The 15,909-nt window shown below is 36.3% G+C and overlaps 1 protein-coding gene across 5 annotated transcripts in view; it reads right to left on the bottom strand.

The window, feature by feature from the left end:
- Window positions 1-15,909, bottom strand: part of LOC127879722 (protocadherin beta-18-like) — a 118,998-nt gene that overhangs the window by 57,488 nt on the left and 45,601 nt on the right. For 3 of the 5 annotated variants that reach the window (XM_052426728.1, XM_052426731.1, XM_052426732.1), the window contains one exon: window positions 4,460-4,541. The gene's annotated coding sequence lies outside the window, so the exon portion shown is untranslated. Of the gene's footprint in view, window positions 1-2,188; window positions 2,213-4,459; window positions 4,542-6,887; window positions 6,995-15,909 lie in introns of those variants that run through there. The other 2 variants (XM_052426733.1, XM_052426730.1) reach the window with 2 other exon arrangements.

The raw sequence follows: 15,909 nt of genomic DNA, 5'->3' as shown, positions 1-15,909 counted from the left end.
TGTCTTCACGCAGTAATTGAACAATGAAACTTTCCGAAATGTCAACCATTGTATTACTTGAACACACAGCTTATGGGTCCATTTTTGTAATGAATGATACTAAAGATAATGTCAAAGGTCAGCTATTGCATGCCCATGTAATAGCTATCATGTGCATCAATCCTAGCTATCATGTGCGCAGGTAAATAGCTATTGACTATATACATCATAGATACCACATGTGCATATCATTCCTATAAGGTGTCCACCTCGTACCACATCATAGCTATCAGGTGGGCCTGTAGCAGAAAGTTGTAAACAAAATATTTCCTTTGTTCTATTTATGCAAATGTCATTTTCCAGGCATCAGTGCAACAATTTGCAAAGCAGAAACATAAACCATCATCATCTTTGCCCATGGTCTCATGTGGGACAAAGGCCTCTTATCAGCTCCCATAAACCATAATCCTAACAAGAAATATCTTTAAAAAAGATATACGGCGTAAATAGTTTAATGAATGAGATCAAGGATAGCGAATGTCTTTTTCTGTGCAGTTCTTAGCTGCATCACACGCAGTACGGGATGTTACGGGGAGTTTTCGCGGCTTATTTTACATTATAACATATTGCTGGTCATAAACCTATAGATACAAAACAGAAAACCAAAAGAAGAATGGAAGTGAAATTTAAACATATGAGTCAACCGGCCACACGAGAAGTATCCGTATTTATAGGCGCGTTCTTCGAACAAACCTGTTTTAGTGGTTTGTCGGGCATTGCTATTTGATTCGATTATTAACAGTATCAATTATCATCGTGCTAATGCTTAAAGTGATATTATGGGCATTTTGCACTGTTGAATTGAGCTGAAAAGAATTAACAGATCAAAATAGTTAGTTAAAATGTGGTTACTGATTAATTATCTGCAACTCACCTTGCTACCAGTTGTTTATAAAAAATATATTTTATATTCGATATTCTTACGTGACCCACCCAGTCCTGTAAGCTGAAATGATCCGTAAAACAATTTCGTGTCTTTGTGTCGTATGAACAAATCTGCACTAAAACTAAATTTAGGTTCAACTCGTAAACGCATGATCAGTTGTCAAACGAAAGTACGGTTGATATTCAAATGCATTATTTTTCTCTTTCTGGTATATTGTTTTAGTATGATGATGCTGCATTAATTAATATAAGTGTATATGAAGTAGAAACATCAAAAATAATCAACGGTTGCGATAGACACCTATAAACTGTTACATGCTCATAATATCACTTTAGTACATTAGGCAATATGGACGAATAATTATTGTTAAATTTATCAACAATAATATTTATCATTGTATTGTTGAAAACACATTAAGAATCTATTATTTACATACCATAATTATATTGCTGAATATCTTCATTTAACATATTTCTGGTCTAAAGAAAATTCCAGGTCACCTAGTTCACGGATAGCGTCTTTATTATATAACGATTATTTTACTGGCCGCCAACTCCGGTGATGACCTGTATATAAACTCTGAATGTCCGCGAATTGACCGATATACCTCGCGGGTTGAAATGCAATGCTTTAAAGTGAGGCCTCGCTTCCATTGCTCTTTATACTTTTACATGTTAACATGTTGACAGGAATAAGGAAGTAAGTACTAAATATGAGATCATAGCCTTTTAAGTATAAACGCTCTTGCGCTGGTAATACTCTGAAAATAAAAGGTGTACGCACAAACTGTATTGATGTCGAGAATTGAGTGTAAAACTGTTCTATCTATTAAGCCTTTTCATTCGAGATAAAATTGTTTCATACAGTAAAACAGTGTTACAAAGACGCGGATATGTTTCCAATGTTCTGGTGGTATACTCAAATCAGCCAATGGAATAAATAAAGTGTATTCATTCGTACCTAGCCGCGGGAAATTTTATTGGAATTTTATTGGACACTTACAAAGGTCAGGCTAAGGTGAAAAGCTGGCTTATGCAGCTTACGCCGAAAAAAAACTAACAAGAACACACAATTTTGTTTTGTTTAACCTGCAGAAGACCCATCAGCACTCTGGCAATACAAACATGGTCCCTGGACCTAAAGTTCAGCAGGATCCCACATTTCAGGCCCTATGTGTTTAAATGTTTACACAGACCTGTCTGCAATGGCACCGAGACAAGACAGCCTTCCACCCCTCAGTCTGTCAGCACTGCTATTACTTACACATTTTCCATCCATGGTTCACAGCTGACATGAAAACCAAATGTTTTTTTGATTGAAAAACTCAACAGTGATATGCTTTTATATATTTCATATTTCTTGGCTATATTGATTGCAATAGAAATGTTTTTACCAAAACTATTTTCAAGAGATAATCCAGTTTACACCCCATGCCATGCATTTACTGTTCCAAGGCCTTTAATATATGATCCCATTATATTTTATATTAATAGTTAATGTTCTGTCAAAAAAAGTAAAGGATCAGAACAACAATAATTTCTCTCCTGATATGAGTCTCTGGAGTTTCATTGCTTGCTCTGTTCAATTGAAAAAAAATCTGCAAATTAAATGACACAATTGTTGAAGTGTATTTTATAAATCAAATCTAACAGGATGCATACAACCGGAAAATTGCACACATTTCATATTCAGAATGAACCCGATGCACAATCAATCATAAACTCTTGAAAATTGATTTAAAACTAGCTGAAAATGGGAAGAGTAGGTAATAAACTTAAAGAAGAGCAAGTTACATGATAGTACTATGATTTTCTTGTAGTTGCGTAACAAAACTGAAGTAAAAACACCCTGTAAAAAAATGGCAGTGTAATTCCACCACGTCACATGACATAGGAAGATCAAATGACCCAGAAAGCCATGAAGAACCAGGGTGCCCTGCCATTTCATGCATGTCAAAGATAATTGGCCCCTAATGGGAGAACAATCAGCCGCTAATGGCCCCAGAAGATGGATCATGATGACAGGGGCAGGGCCATAATAACTGTTCTGTTTGTACAGCTGGGGCCAAGACATCAACAGAGTTTGAGGCATGTCAAGTTCATAATAGACAAATTATTGGTGTCAGTTGACCCTTTGGACTAAAACAGTTGCTATGTGCTTCAAGTGATGACTTCTGGTATTGCAATGACATTTAAGCATTTCTTTTAATTATGATCATCTCAATATATACAACAGTTTGCTCTTACTGTTGATATTGTTTAATTTGGTTCAGTCATTCTTAACTAATGCACAATAAATTTGAGTGGCGTTCTGAGAAAACTGAGCATAATGCATGTGCGTAAAGTGTCATCCCAGATAAGCCAGTGCAGTCCGCACAGGCTAATCAGGGACGACACTTTCCGCTTTTATGACATTTTTCATTTAAATGAAGTCTCTTCTCAGCAAAAATCCAATTTGGGCTGAAACTGTTGTCCCTGATTAGCCTGTGCAAACTGCACAGGCTAATCTGGGACATCACTTTAACCACATGCATTATGCCCAGTTTTCTCAGAAGGCGACTCATTTGATCATCACTCTCGGATAATCGGTCTTCATGCATGTGCATTAAGTGTCATCCCAGATAAGCCTGTACAGTTCACACAGGCTAATTGGGGACAACACTTCCCAACTAAACTGGATTTAAGCTAAGAAGATACATCCTTTCAAGATAAAAATACCATAAAGCGGAGACCGTCATTCCTGACTGCACAGACTCATCTGGGCCAATACTTTAAGCACATGCATTAAGCCCTGTTTTCCCAGGAAAGACTCATTTATACAAAGTGTTGAAGAGTTCACATTTCTTTCTATACATTTCTAGCTTGTCATAATTTAAATACCATGAAGGAAGATCCTTTTAATGATAATTATACAATTGGTTCGTGTATGTAATACTTGCAATAGGTGTGTGGCACATTTATTGATCAAGAATTCAATGAAGACAAAAAGTTTCCCATTCCATGATTAGAAAGCTCACTTTTGGCTACGTCCAACTTCAAATATTATTTTCGTTCGCTTCCAAGGTAACTTCCTAATGGAAAATAATAATATGAATTTGCATAATTAAGGGGTGTATTGCATTCCTAACCCCATATACCCATATATAAAGTATTATGTTACATAGCCCATGTTAGTCATATGCAACTATAACCTTTGTTGCAAGACTATCCGCATACATTGTTGGTAATTTAAGATTTCTTATGCTCTTGCTGTTTTTAATTTATTTGTTTTAATACATAAATTTGGAAATAGGAGATGAGCTAGCGCGATAGTGAATCTAACATGGCCATATTTGTTTTCTTTTTTAAACCAGTTCATGAGCTAAAAAGATGATGATCTTGTAAGAATGTTTAAGCTTTTGAATGTCAGTGAATTGACCACAAATATTAACAAAGGTTAAAGAAAAAGATACATAATTGTGAAATGATCAGTGAGCAGCATTCATTTCAGAAATACATGTAGTACCTTTTGAAAGAAATTATTAAAAAGAAATACCTGAATCTGAGGTGATTTTTTTTTCTGGTTTGATGATCTGCGTCATGTGGTGGCTGTTCTCTCATCCCTTGAAGGCAGCAAACTGTAATGACACATGCAAGCACTTTGTCAATTTATGAAAAACTATCAGATTTATAATCATATTGGGGGAAAAATAATTCATTTAATTTATTGTATTTCCAATATGGTAATAATTAATAAAATATTTGCTAAATAACCGTAAAGGCATGTTCCTTTATTTATTATCTAAACCAGGAATAACAGTTGTGTGTTTTAAGTAGTATAGCAATACAGTAGGATTATCCAAGGCAATGCAGATCAGATGCAATAACCATATAATGAAGTGGGTATTAAAGTATGATAGGGTATTGGTAAATAAGAATGTTCATATAAAGATATGCCAAAGGGAGAAAATATATAATAGAAACTCCAAATGCATCATGAGAAGCATCTACAAGGCAAATACCGCCTCATTATTAGCCTATTCATCAGTTCTTGGACAGCGAGGAGTATAGTTTTATGACCCGTTTTATGTTTTATGCCCTGGTTCATCTTTCGGACTTCCTAGTTCACAGGTAGCCATGATTATGGAGGTGCTCCAATTAGCGCTATCGTCAGTTTTATTGCCTAGGAGTCTATACAGACCAAGAGTTCCCTCTTGAGTTTTATTGTGGTATGCATTCCAATTCTAAATTTATCGCTCACATTGGGATGTTTGTGGTGCTGTTGCCTTTTTTTTCTATTTTTTTTCCGCCTAGAATGGTAGATAAGACAGGGCAGAGGTCAATTGTGAATCACAAAATTGCATCTACTGTGAACTAGGTGCAAGTTAAACCGATTGCACCAGACACATATGCATCTTGTTGGAAATGTCTGCCAAAAACAGAACACCAAGAAAGCATTCTTATCATATATGTTTGGATGTGCATATCTGTGATGGCTTTTGAATTTGCTCAACAGTATTTGGTTTCAAACATAAATATAGTTTGTTATTGATAAAAATAAACTATTCTGTTCTGTTCTGTTCTGATAATAAGTAACTGAATGCATTTTTCAGTATGTTGCATAATTCGTAATATCGTTATCAGCAAATTGAAGGAACAAGCCACATAAACTGTCATTGTAGTTGTTTTTTTGCTTAAGTAAACTGTTTATGATCAAATCTCTATCCACAGGGTTATAATGTCTTATTATGTATAACTTGTTGCTATTTGTCGATTTTAATATTCATCACTTAAGTAAATACAGTTTATAAATACTTGGCAGATTTAAAAGATAATTATCCAATAAATAAAGTGGCCCCATTTTGCCGCAATCATAACAAAGGTATCTCTTATCACCACAAAGCCCTGTTGTTTAACTTTGAAGTCCTTCAAATAATCAAATGCAATGGCAGAAGCATGTGTGGCATGTTCATCCAATCAAATCTGACGATTGAACAAAATTAATATGTGTTCAATTAAGATATAATTGCAGAAATGTTACACCTGTTAATGATGCATGTGCCAAAGATGAATCCCAGGTAAGTGCTTTTCAAGAGTTGTGAGAAATACATAAATAGATAAAAGCATGGTGGAGTTTTTTTGGACCTACCTTACCGAAGGTAACCTACCTAATGTTGAATAAAATAAAAATTTAATCTGTTGTCAAACATTATAGACAAGGTGTCCGCCCAGCTAGACTTGCCCCAGTAGTGACTGTCTGACATTGATTGTACTTAAATATGACCTGAATCTCGCAAAATGGGTTTCATTCCAGTGGCACATTGGGACATTCTGGTCAGCTGCCAATGCAGCTAACCTGTCACCTATAAAGTCACGCAAGGTTTTGTACTGGCATAAGCGGACAGGTTAGCTCCTGACAAGACCAGGAAAGGGTTTTTTCTGGCTACTTTTATACATCATGGTAATTTGATCTTTCTCAAGATAGCAAGATGTGAAAACTTTATCAAGAAAACTTAACTTGGAGAAAAAAGTAAAACAATTCTGTTTCAGGGTTTTTGTTTTCTGGGGACTTCAGTCTTTATGTCCCTTTGCATGGGAATATTTGGATCATAAAATATCTCTGGATGGCATCAAAATATAAAAGTGCTAGAAATGTCTCATCAAGATTACAAAAAAAACACATCAGCCATCTGATGCCAAGGGACCAACTGTTACAGTATCATCCCACGGGATTGAAAAAGCACCCATTTAATTGTTTGACGCATCTAAGAATTTTTTTATGTATTTGTTCCATATCACGAAATGCAAATATGCAGTGCTCCAAGAATGGCATAAGTATCTTGAATGCAGGACCCCCATGGGTCTTGTCTACAGAAGTAATGAATTGAATGGCACTTAAAACACTGGCCTCTACATTGGACTACGCATAATCTGCCTGAATTAAAGACTCAATCTGCATGCAATGTCCATTTCATGCCACTTACAGACGCACTCTGACACTTCCGTCTGCCATTCTCCCTATTCAATAACAGTTAATAGTCCCGGGTTAGCGGGAATTGCCTTCGGAGACAAAGATACCAGTAGAAACTGCAAGGCTTTCTTAGCTATCAGGGCAATTTCTGTAACACAAAAAAATCCATGGGAAATAAGGCCAATTACTGCTTTAATTGTCAATATCCACTCCAAGGAACATCGGCTTTATCACATTTGGACATAGATACAGGAAGAAATGGCATAATTACCTCACATTTAGAGAATTACATATTGTCTAACAACAATAAACAACCAGGACTTTAAGGGGTCTGTAACTTCTTTATTCATCAATGTGTCCGTGTAAGAATGTCTGCTTTACTTTTGGACAAAGATCTTCATATGGAAATGTGCTTCAGGCAACACAATATACAAAAAATTTGGTAAACAATGTAAGTGTCCAGTGTTTCAATTAATTAGCAAGTGTGGATATTTCTCATTTGATTTTATAAACTTATTAGAAAAAAGGTAACTTACATATACAAAAATAATAGGTGAATTGCAGGTTGAAAATATTCAAACAAATTATGATCACATTTGTTTAGTTCAGTTTAAACCTTAGAATTGATGTTACCTTGATTGCATGAAAGCTTTCAGCTTATTGAAACACCTCTGAGTCCGTTTAATGGGTAGAACCAGTACTTGGTGTCTTTGGGGAGAACCAAAGAAAGCTCCCAGAATATGGATTGAACCCATGACCTCCCATTTGCAAGACGAACTCCAAATCCACTACACCACAGCGATCTTTAGACTTTGTTAAGTTTGAATCAATTATTGTACATTTAAAGAATAATTTAAAAGCTTAGATGAAAACACAAACAAATTCAAGTCCTTTAAATTTTTGCTAATTTCTGTTAAAATGATGGAATAAAATTAAGTAACTTACCTTTAAACCCTTTAAGTTTACCCTTTTAAGGGTAAACAAACAACCAGATCATTAATCATTATGTATAGAATGATCAATGGCTGCAGGGCATGAAAAGTCAGTAAGCCACGCAATTTGATTTCTTAGGAGTACTAAACGGACCTGGCAGCTTTCAAACAGAATAAATAATGGACCATTGCATTTATCAGCTGATCCAGTAGATAGCCATGGTGCCTGAGAAAACAACAAACAATGATCAGTCATTCAGTCATCCATGTCTACTAATGAGGCTGAAAATTCAATTAAGACTTTACCTCTGTTTAATTTAACCACATAGAAAACACCTGTGAAATAGATGTTCATGTTTGTTTTGAGTATGTTTAAATATAGACTAATCAAAAGTTTATTATACACACAGCTATGACTACTCAATCACTTTTTAGTCATTGTATTGTTATTGTCTTTGTGGATCTTTTATTATTACATATTAAACAATATCATCAGAGGCAAATAGTAAAATTGCTGTGTCTTCATATTTTAAGTAGCCCAGGGGTTGAAGAATCCACTCGACCGCTCGCATATGCGAGTGAAGTTGACGGTCGGGCGAGTAAAATTTGTTAAATACTCCACCGACCGGGCGAGTGCTGTTTTTCAAGTTGAGAAATATAAATTCAGTTCCAGAACTCCTTCCACATCGATACAAATTGCGAAAATTTTTCGAACAAACAAAAAAACGTTTAGTACACAAAGAAACTGCACTTTCGTTTAGACAATGAAAAATGACGTCACGGGCACAGTAAAAATAATTCTCGAAATCGGCTGCGCTCTTTTCGTCGTTGTCAGTGCTCTTAGCTAATCGATTAAAAATGAATAAAACTGTTAAATATATTGGTCGTTCCGTGAATTTTAATGTAAATATCAATCAAACAATAATACATCACTGGTTAATTATAACACTTCTTATATTTAATTAAAAATAAACAGAAAAAATATATTAATAAACAGAATAATTCCAAATTTCGTGATCAGAAGCCTTAGGCAAAATTTACCATATTGTAACCGTTTGTCAATCAAGCGTGTTTTTCAGTAAAAGTTCGTCTGAAATATGGAAAAGGGTTCTATTTTAAAATATCTGCAAGGTGGTCGCGACGGGGAACAGAAAGAATTAGAAAGGTCGTCAAATCGAGAAGCGGAAAGAATTGAGAAAAGGAAAGAGGTGCAGAAAACGTAAGGAAAGCAAATATAATCCATCTGATAATGTATACTGCAACACGGTTGACTCGCGGTACTTGAGGAATATTAACTTGCGTCTAGGAACCATCTTCATATATCAGATAAATGATTTTAACAACAATCATATTTAACTTAACTTTATTGGACAACTGCCTTTTTTTGGCGAAAATCCTTCAATATTAACTGCCGTACAAACAATTCCAACACCACTGTCCACCATTGTTGTTTATATTTTCTCCCGGTAGAGTCGCGGTTAACAGCACCAATTTTAAATTAAACATGAATTATCAAAGCTCTGACATACTCTTCAAAGTAACAAACAATAAAGTATATAACTATTTAAATATATGGAATTTAAGACATCAAATACAATAAATAGCACAGTTATTTTCAGGCAATGTCGTATTTTTTCGTTATCACAATTAAGTGAACTATAAAAATTCAAATATTGTTAAAGTCTGAGTTTTATGACATTCAATTACCAAAAATCAATTCCAATCTGTAGCGAGAGATTTTTCTGTCAGATTTGACAAGTAGGTCACGCAGGTTTGTTTATAAACAACCTCCAGATGGCGCTAATGAAATACCGCGACTCAACCCTTCCCGCGAGTTAACTGGGTTTGAGTATAGTTAATTTGTTTGCAGTTTAGTGTCACTATGTTAAGTAGGTTTAAAAGGTTCTGGTTGATCATAAATATAAATATAGATATCTATTTTTTTAATGCTGGGCGAGTAGATTAAAGTGAAGGGCGAGTGGATTGTCAGGCCTACTCGCCCTGCAGGGCGAGTGGCTCTGGAAAAATTCTTCAACCCCTGTAGCCGTATTTAATTCTAATCCTCACCTGATATATTACAAAGCAATCAGGCAGAAAGCTGTTACTCTCTATATATAACCTGCATCATGCAACAATAGGTCTTATGTCATATATGCCCTGGGTAGCTCCAGATCAGCCCGCCTGCACGATAAACAAAGTCTGGTACAGAGCTACCTTGTCAGTTAATGTGACCAAGAAAGTCCTCACATGTCTTTATATCAGGTAGCTACTGTTCAAACTGAGTTGATACACAAGCTGGTTTGGAGCTACCATGGCAACATATCGCTTAAAGACCCATTTTCGAACGATGCGGCTCTTACTTCTTTGTGTATATAAAATACCATGCCTCTTTAAAATAATAACGCAATTTAAAAATGTTCACATTTCCTTAAATATTGAATAAACTATGTTGTGTTTGTGTGTAATAAAGAATTGGTACACCAAAAAGCAGAATAAAAGATTTCCCTACTGCAGACCACTTGTCCATAAATTATGAATTTACTGTTCATAAGTACAAAAACCTATATCAACCAAGATGTCAATTATAGCAGTAGCCCACACAGTGTCTTAAACCAGCCACACAATAGTTGCATGTATCACATTCAGGGGGGAGGGGGATTCATTAAGGTGGACGTTCCAGAATGATTATTAATAGTTCCGGTGTTATAGGTTGTTTGCGCACAGTTATGTCCCCAATATGACGGCGTATACCCTGCATCGTGTACTTAAGTTTGAAGTTGTCTGCTACCGGGTTAGGCAGGTTCCATTCTGCGTGAAGTAAGCGTATAATGTTCATGTACTGTTTGATTGAGCTGAACTTTAACGTTTTTGACAGAAAGGCAGCATAACGACACAATGTCGTCGTGCATGCAGGAACAGCGGCATATCCGAACTTTTCGCAGAATTTGAGATAGGATGATCTATGTGTTGAATAGGTCCGTTTCGTGTTGGACGACAGAGCGTTACTGTAGAAATATTCAACGGCCCGATCCAGGTACTCTTCCGTTGTACCGCTTCTATCTGTAAAGAGAAAAACCCGATTGTTCCATGATTTCGATTAGCCGCGAAAACCCATTTGGTTCATGGAGTCTTGATACCCTGTCAGCTAGAGTGTTGAAACGGCCAGGGTAATAAACAGCACGAATTCTAAAGTTATAAATAGCACTCAGCCAAAAGATTCGTCTAAGCGAATCCATCAGAGTTGGATGTTTGCAAGATCCTTTGTTTATGATCGCGCATGCGGTTATGTTGTCACAATGTACATATACCAATTTGTTGGACCACGCACGTGACCATCGTCTTGTAGCAATTTCCAATGAAAGTACTTCCAAGTAATTTATAGGAAGTAATGCCGTCTGAGGAGTCCATGGTGCATGTATGAAGTCCCCTTGGAAAAACGAGCTGCATGCAGTTTTGCATGCGTCAATGCTGACTGACACAGGCATTCTATCGTCTATCATCTGCATTGTACCATTGAATACTTTCATGAAGTCCAACCACCACATAATATCAAGTTTCATATCTTTATTTACATAAGTACGATGTCCACTAGAGCGAAGAGAATTTGCGCGGTCAATTAAGCGACGCATATGAAACCGACCGCCGTAAACACATTGTGTTATCCAATTTAATTTGCCGACTAGTTGTTGAATCCGTCTTTTTGTAATTTTCCTTGCGTGCAGTGTATTTATCAGGAGCGTGTGTATTTCCGTGATTTTTTGGTCCGGTACCGTTATAGTCATATTAATTGAATTTAAAACGAGCCCAAGGAATGTCAGCTTCTGATACGGTCCTTCCACTTTATTGTAGTTGATTTGAAATCCTAATTCGCGGACTAATTTCATAAGTTCATGAAGTGCTTTTTGACAATTGTCGTATGTGTCTGCTACTAAGAGAAAGTCATCTAAATACACAATGATATCTTTGAAACCTCTATTTTTCATAATCACTCGTACAGCTTGGGTCAGTGTATTAAATATATAAGGGGACAGTTTTGCTCCGAAGGGAAGTTTTGTATCTACCATGTAAGTGAAGTGTTTATTGTTTCCAAAACGCCATTTTAAACCTGTAGCTTGAGTATTAGAGGAATGAATATTAACGCTTCGATAAGCATTTTGAAGGTCTAATTTAGCCATGTAACAGTTAGGTGTGATTAGCTTTATGGCGTCTTTAATTGATTGATATTTAAAGGTAGTTGCGTCCGCAAAGTCATTAACTGCAAATCCTGTCGGCTGACTACAATCATGAATTAATCTTACTTTCGAAGAATCAGATTTTGGTATGGCTCCAAGTGCAGAAATGATGAGCGGTTTTTCATCGACTATCTTATAATGCCCGTTCTCAACTTCCGTGAGAATTTGGGCCTCAGTTCGCGCGCGCATATTTAAATTTGTGGCCGATGAATAATTTTCCACCTCTGCACTTTGAGAAAATTTGCCCATGTCCAGGACATGAAAACCGTTCTTGATTCCTGAAAGTATAAATTCACGATCCTTATAATCCGCCGGCAGATTTTGTTCCCAGGCTTGGAGTTTCAAGGTCGACGGTCGGACTACTGGTTTTTTGTAGCGTCTTGGCGAGAGTTGTTTGAGGGTAGAGCCTTCACGTGCTTGTAACGGCATTTATCCCCAAACGGACATGCACCTTTCGCCTTAAATATCCTGCAGTCCTCTTTTGGCGCTGGATTTTGGACCGGAACTGACGGTTTTGGTCGTTTAGGAACTAGCATTTGGAGTTCCATATGCGGGGAGTATGTTCCCCACTTAAATCCATGTTCTGCTTGCAGTTCACGATAGTGGTAATCATAGTTCAGCACACTATTCCACTCGAAGGACTCTGCAAATTCAAAAATTCTGGTAGTGTATGCGAGGTAAAACTCCACCTCGCTTCTTTCAATGTCGTTCACCGTAAGAAGGTGGTTAAGGACTCGCATATTCGCTGCCCCCCATTCCTCCATTTGAATGCCCAAATAGGGATGCTCATCTTCAGTTTTGAAGACAATAGTTTCACGTTCGCTTGAGTGCAAGACGAATTCTTTCCTTTTATTATTCTTCCGTCGTTTGCTGTTCTCCGACAGGAACTGTGTTATGTGAACTGTCTTTTTTGTATTTGCTTTCATGGTAAGGATTGATCTTGGGTCCATAAAGCTAGACCCATTATGCACATTACTGTGTCTTTCTTTTGAAGGAAGCTGTGTTATGTTTGGGAGAGTAAGAAGCTCATCGAGCAACTTACCGGAACCATCCAGCGTCACCTCGTTTTGCGTTTCTTTATCGTTGGGTTGCTCGCCAGCAGTATCACTAATCTCGCCCTGTTTCCATTTTCTCACTTGCTCAAGGATCACCTTCGTACAACCCAGAGGTAATCCTAAGCCTTTAAGGTCGTTTTCACTTAATAATGACAATGTTTCTTTTGATGTCAGTTCCTCCTGACGTAAGATCTGCGACACTTTTCGGGGTAAATTTAGTTCTGTAATCCAAGCTTCAAAAGCAAAGCCACTCGTAGCTTCTATATCGTTGTTCATTTTTCAACACCAAAGATTTAAGTAAAAACACTTAATCCGTTAAAACTGATAATAGGTTAAAGACACAATTGAGCAACACAAAAAAAACAAGCATCCTTGACGGAGATTGCGCGCAAACTTCCCCAGACAGAATCAGCCGGTCAAACCAGTAACTAATTATCACGTGACTGATAAGACCAAACTGAGGCCCCCGAAAGGAGCAGCGGGTGAGTTAATATTTCCTCTAAATACAATTAAGAACCTTAATTATACGTTAATTGGACCCTTACAGCAAATGGGATTTTATCAGTGGAATCAGAAATAAATGAAATAAGAATACATCTGATTGCTATCTTGTCCAGTATTTATTACACCCAAGATATTTCAACAAGGGAAATACGGTAGCACCAATAAACCATAACAGCTTAGAATAGTCCGTCATAAAGTTATAAACAATCCTGAAATTGTTTTCCAACAATTTAAGGCCTAAATCCACTAGCAATAGGTTCCTTCATAGTTTTTACTGGTGTGAAATTGGAAGGAATCTCTGTAAAGTCTTCAACACTCAAATACCAGTATGCATAGTTTTAAAGGGAAACAACTTAACCATTTACCGCTTAGATATATATTTTAACACATTTGAAGTCCCTCTGAAAGTAAAATTTTATTAAAGACCTTTCTTACTAGAGTCAAATTTTAAAGGCTTCATTTCACAACCTTAAATACTGATGACAGCAAACAGCATAAAACCCGAACAGACTGCGAGGTACTCACAGGCTGTTCTGGTTTTATGCTGTTTGCACATTACGCCATTTTCACTTTGCTTCTAAGTGGGAAAGGGTTAAGAAATAAAGGTTCTCTCAAATGTCCTTATGAAAAAGAAGGGCACATGGTAACATATTGAGGGATGATCTAACTAAATGATATTCATGTACATGAGTCATGCTCTTGGTAAACCAGACTTAATGCATGTCCTTAAAAGTATCGTTCCAGATAAGCCTGTGATATCCAAACAGGCTAATCATGGACAACACTTTGCGCTTTTATGGAATTTTTCTTTTAAAAGAAGTCCCTTGTACACAATACTGGTAATCAAGTCTAGACAGAAAGTGTTTTCACTAATTAGCCTGTGCAGACTGTACGGGCTGATCTGGGACGATACTTTACACACATGCATTTAAACTGGTTTTGCTAGAGACTGCCTCATATGTACACATGTGAAGCAACTTGCAATAGTTGCACTTTTCACCTTGACAATAAATGTCAGAAATTGCAGAAACCAGAAGTTCAATAACTGACAAATTCTATAATTTAGTAATAACATCAAGTGTTCAGGACATCAAATTTAACATGCAATTCCTCTTCATTAGCTTCCTGAAGATCATTTTTAAAACCTTTTTTATAAACTCCTACATTGGGCTTTAGAATTCTATTTACATGCAAATGCGCTGAAAGAACGTACCGGTAAATGTAATACTGGTAATATACATTTAAATGTAATAACTATAAAATGTTCATGGTTGTTTCCTGAACTATAATGTTATTTAGATGCAAAATCGTGCAAATATATCCAGCACATTGTCTGAGATGTTAAAAACTTTGAACCATGACAATTAACGTAAAAAACAGCACTGACCAACAAAAAAACTCACACAATCATTCAGTACAAAACAAGGCAAAAAGTGTTCTGCTCATTGGAAAACTTGCAGACTAAAAAACTAATTAAACACTGAAAACCGCAAACTGTTCTAAGTGAATTCAATTAAAACTCAATTAAGCTAAATGAGCATCTCCTAGGGAACAACATATTGACAGAAATTCAATTTAAAAGTATTCCTCTTTTTCACTGCATTTAAAAACCCTAACCCACTTTTATAGCTGTTTACATGTATTTATGACACATTATGGATTAGAAGTTAATGAAAACGAACCTATAACAGTCTTTTTCAATGTTTTCTCTTTTTTATGGCGTAATAATTTCACTTACATCAACTTAAAAAAAGTTACATTTGCTGGTAATTCGAGAATTATGGTGGAGCCTCCAGGATTGATTTTGGAGGAAAAATGTGCAATCAATCCTTTGTTAATAGCTTTGCATGCTGGGAATTTTGTCATCTGCTAAAATGTTGTCTGCTGAATTTCTAAAATGAGCATTTTTTCGCTTATTTTTCAAAGAATACTATCAGAATTGCAAACAGTTTGGATCCTGATGAGACGCCACATTCTGTGGCGTCTCATCTGGATCCAAAGTGTTTGCAAAGGCCTTCAAAATTCGGTTCCAGCACTTAAAGGGTTAATAGCTTTCACAAAACACTGCACTGTAAGAGACCATCTGTAACAATGGCTTTTAGTCTTAGGAAATAGGTGCCAAAAATAATCAAACCTACCCACTCGCCAGACAGAAATGTGTATACTATGTTCATATGCAAGATAATTTAGAAACTGTAAAGATTGAGTGCACTTTTATCTAAAACAAGAAATATCTTTAACAAAGATGAACGGCGTTGATAGTTCAATGAATGAAATCAATGATAGCGAATGTCTTTTTCTGTGCAGTTCTT

This window comes from Dreissena polymorpha, chromosome 4 (assembly GCF_020536995.1).
Source record: "Dreissena polymorpha isolate Duluth1 chromosome 4, UMN_Dpol_1.0, whole genome shotgun sequence".
NCBI lineage: Eukaryota > Metazoa > Mollusca > Bivalvia > Myida > Dreissenidae > Dreissena > Dreissena polymorpha.
Note: the sequence above shows the minus strand (reverse complement) of the source record. Positions and strands in the feature narration are given on the sequence as shown.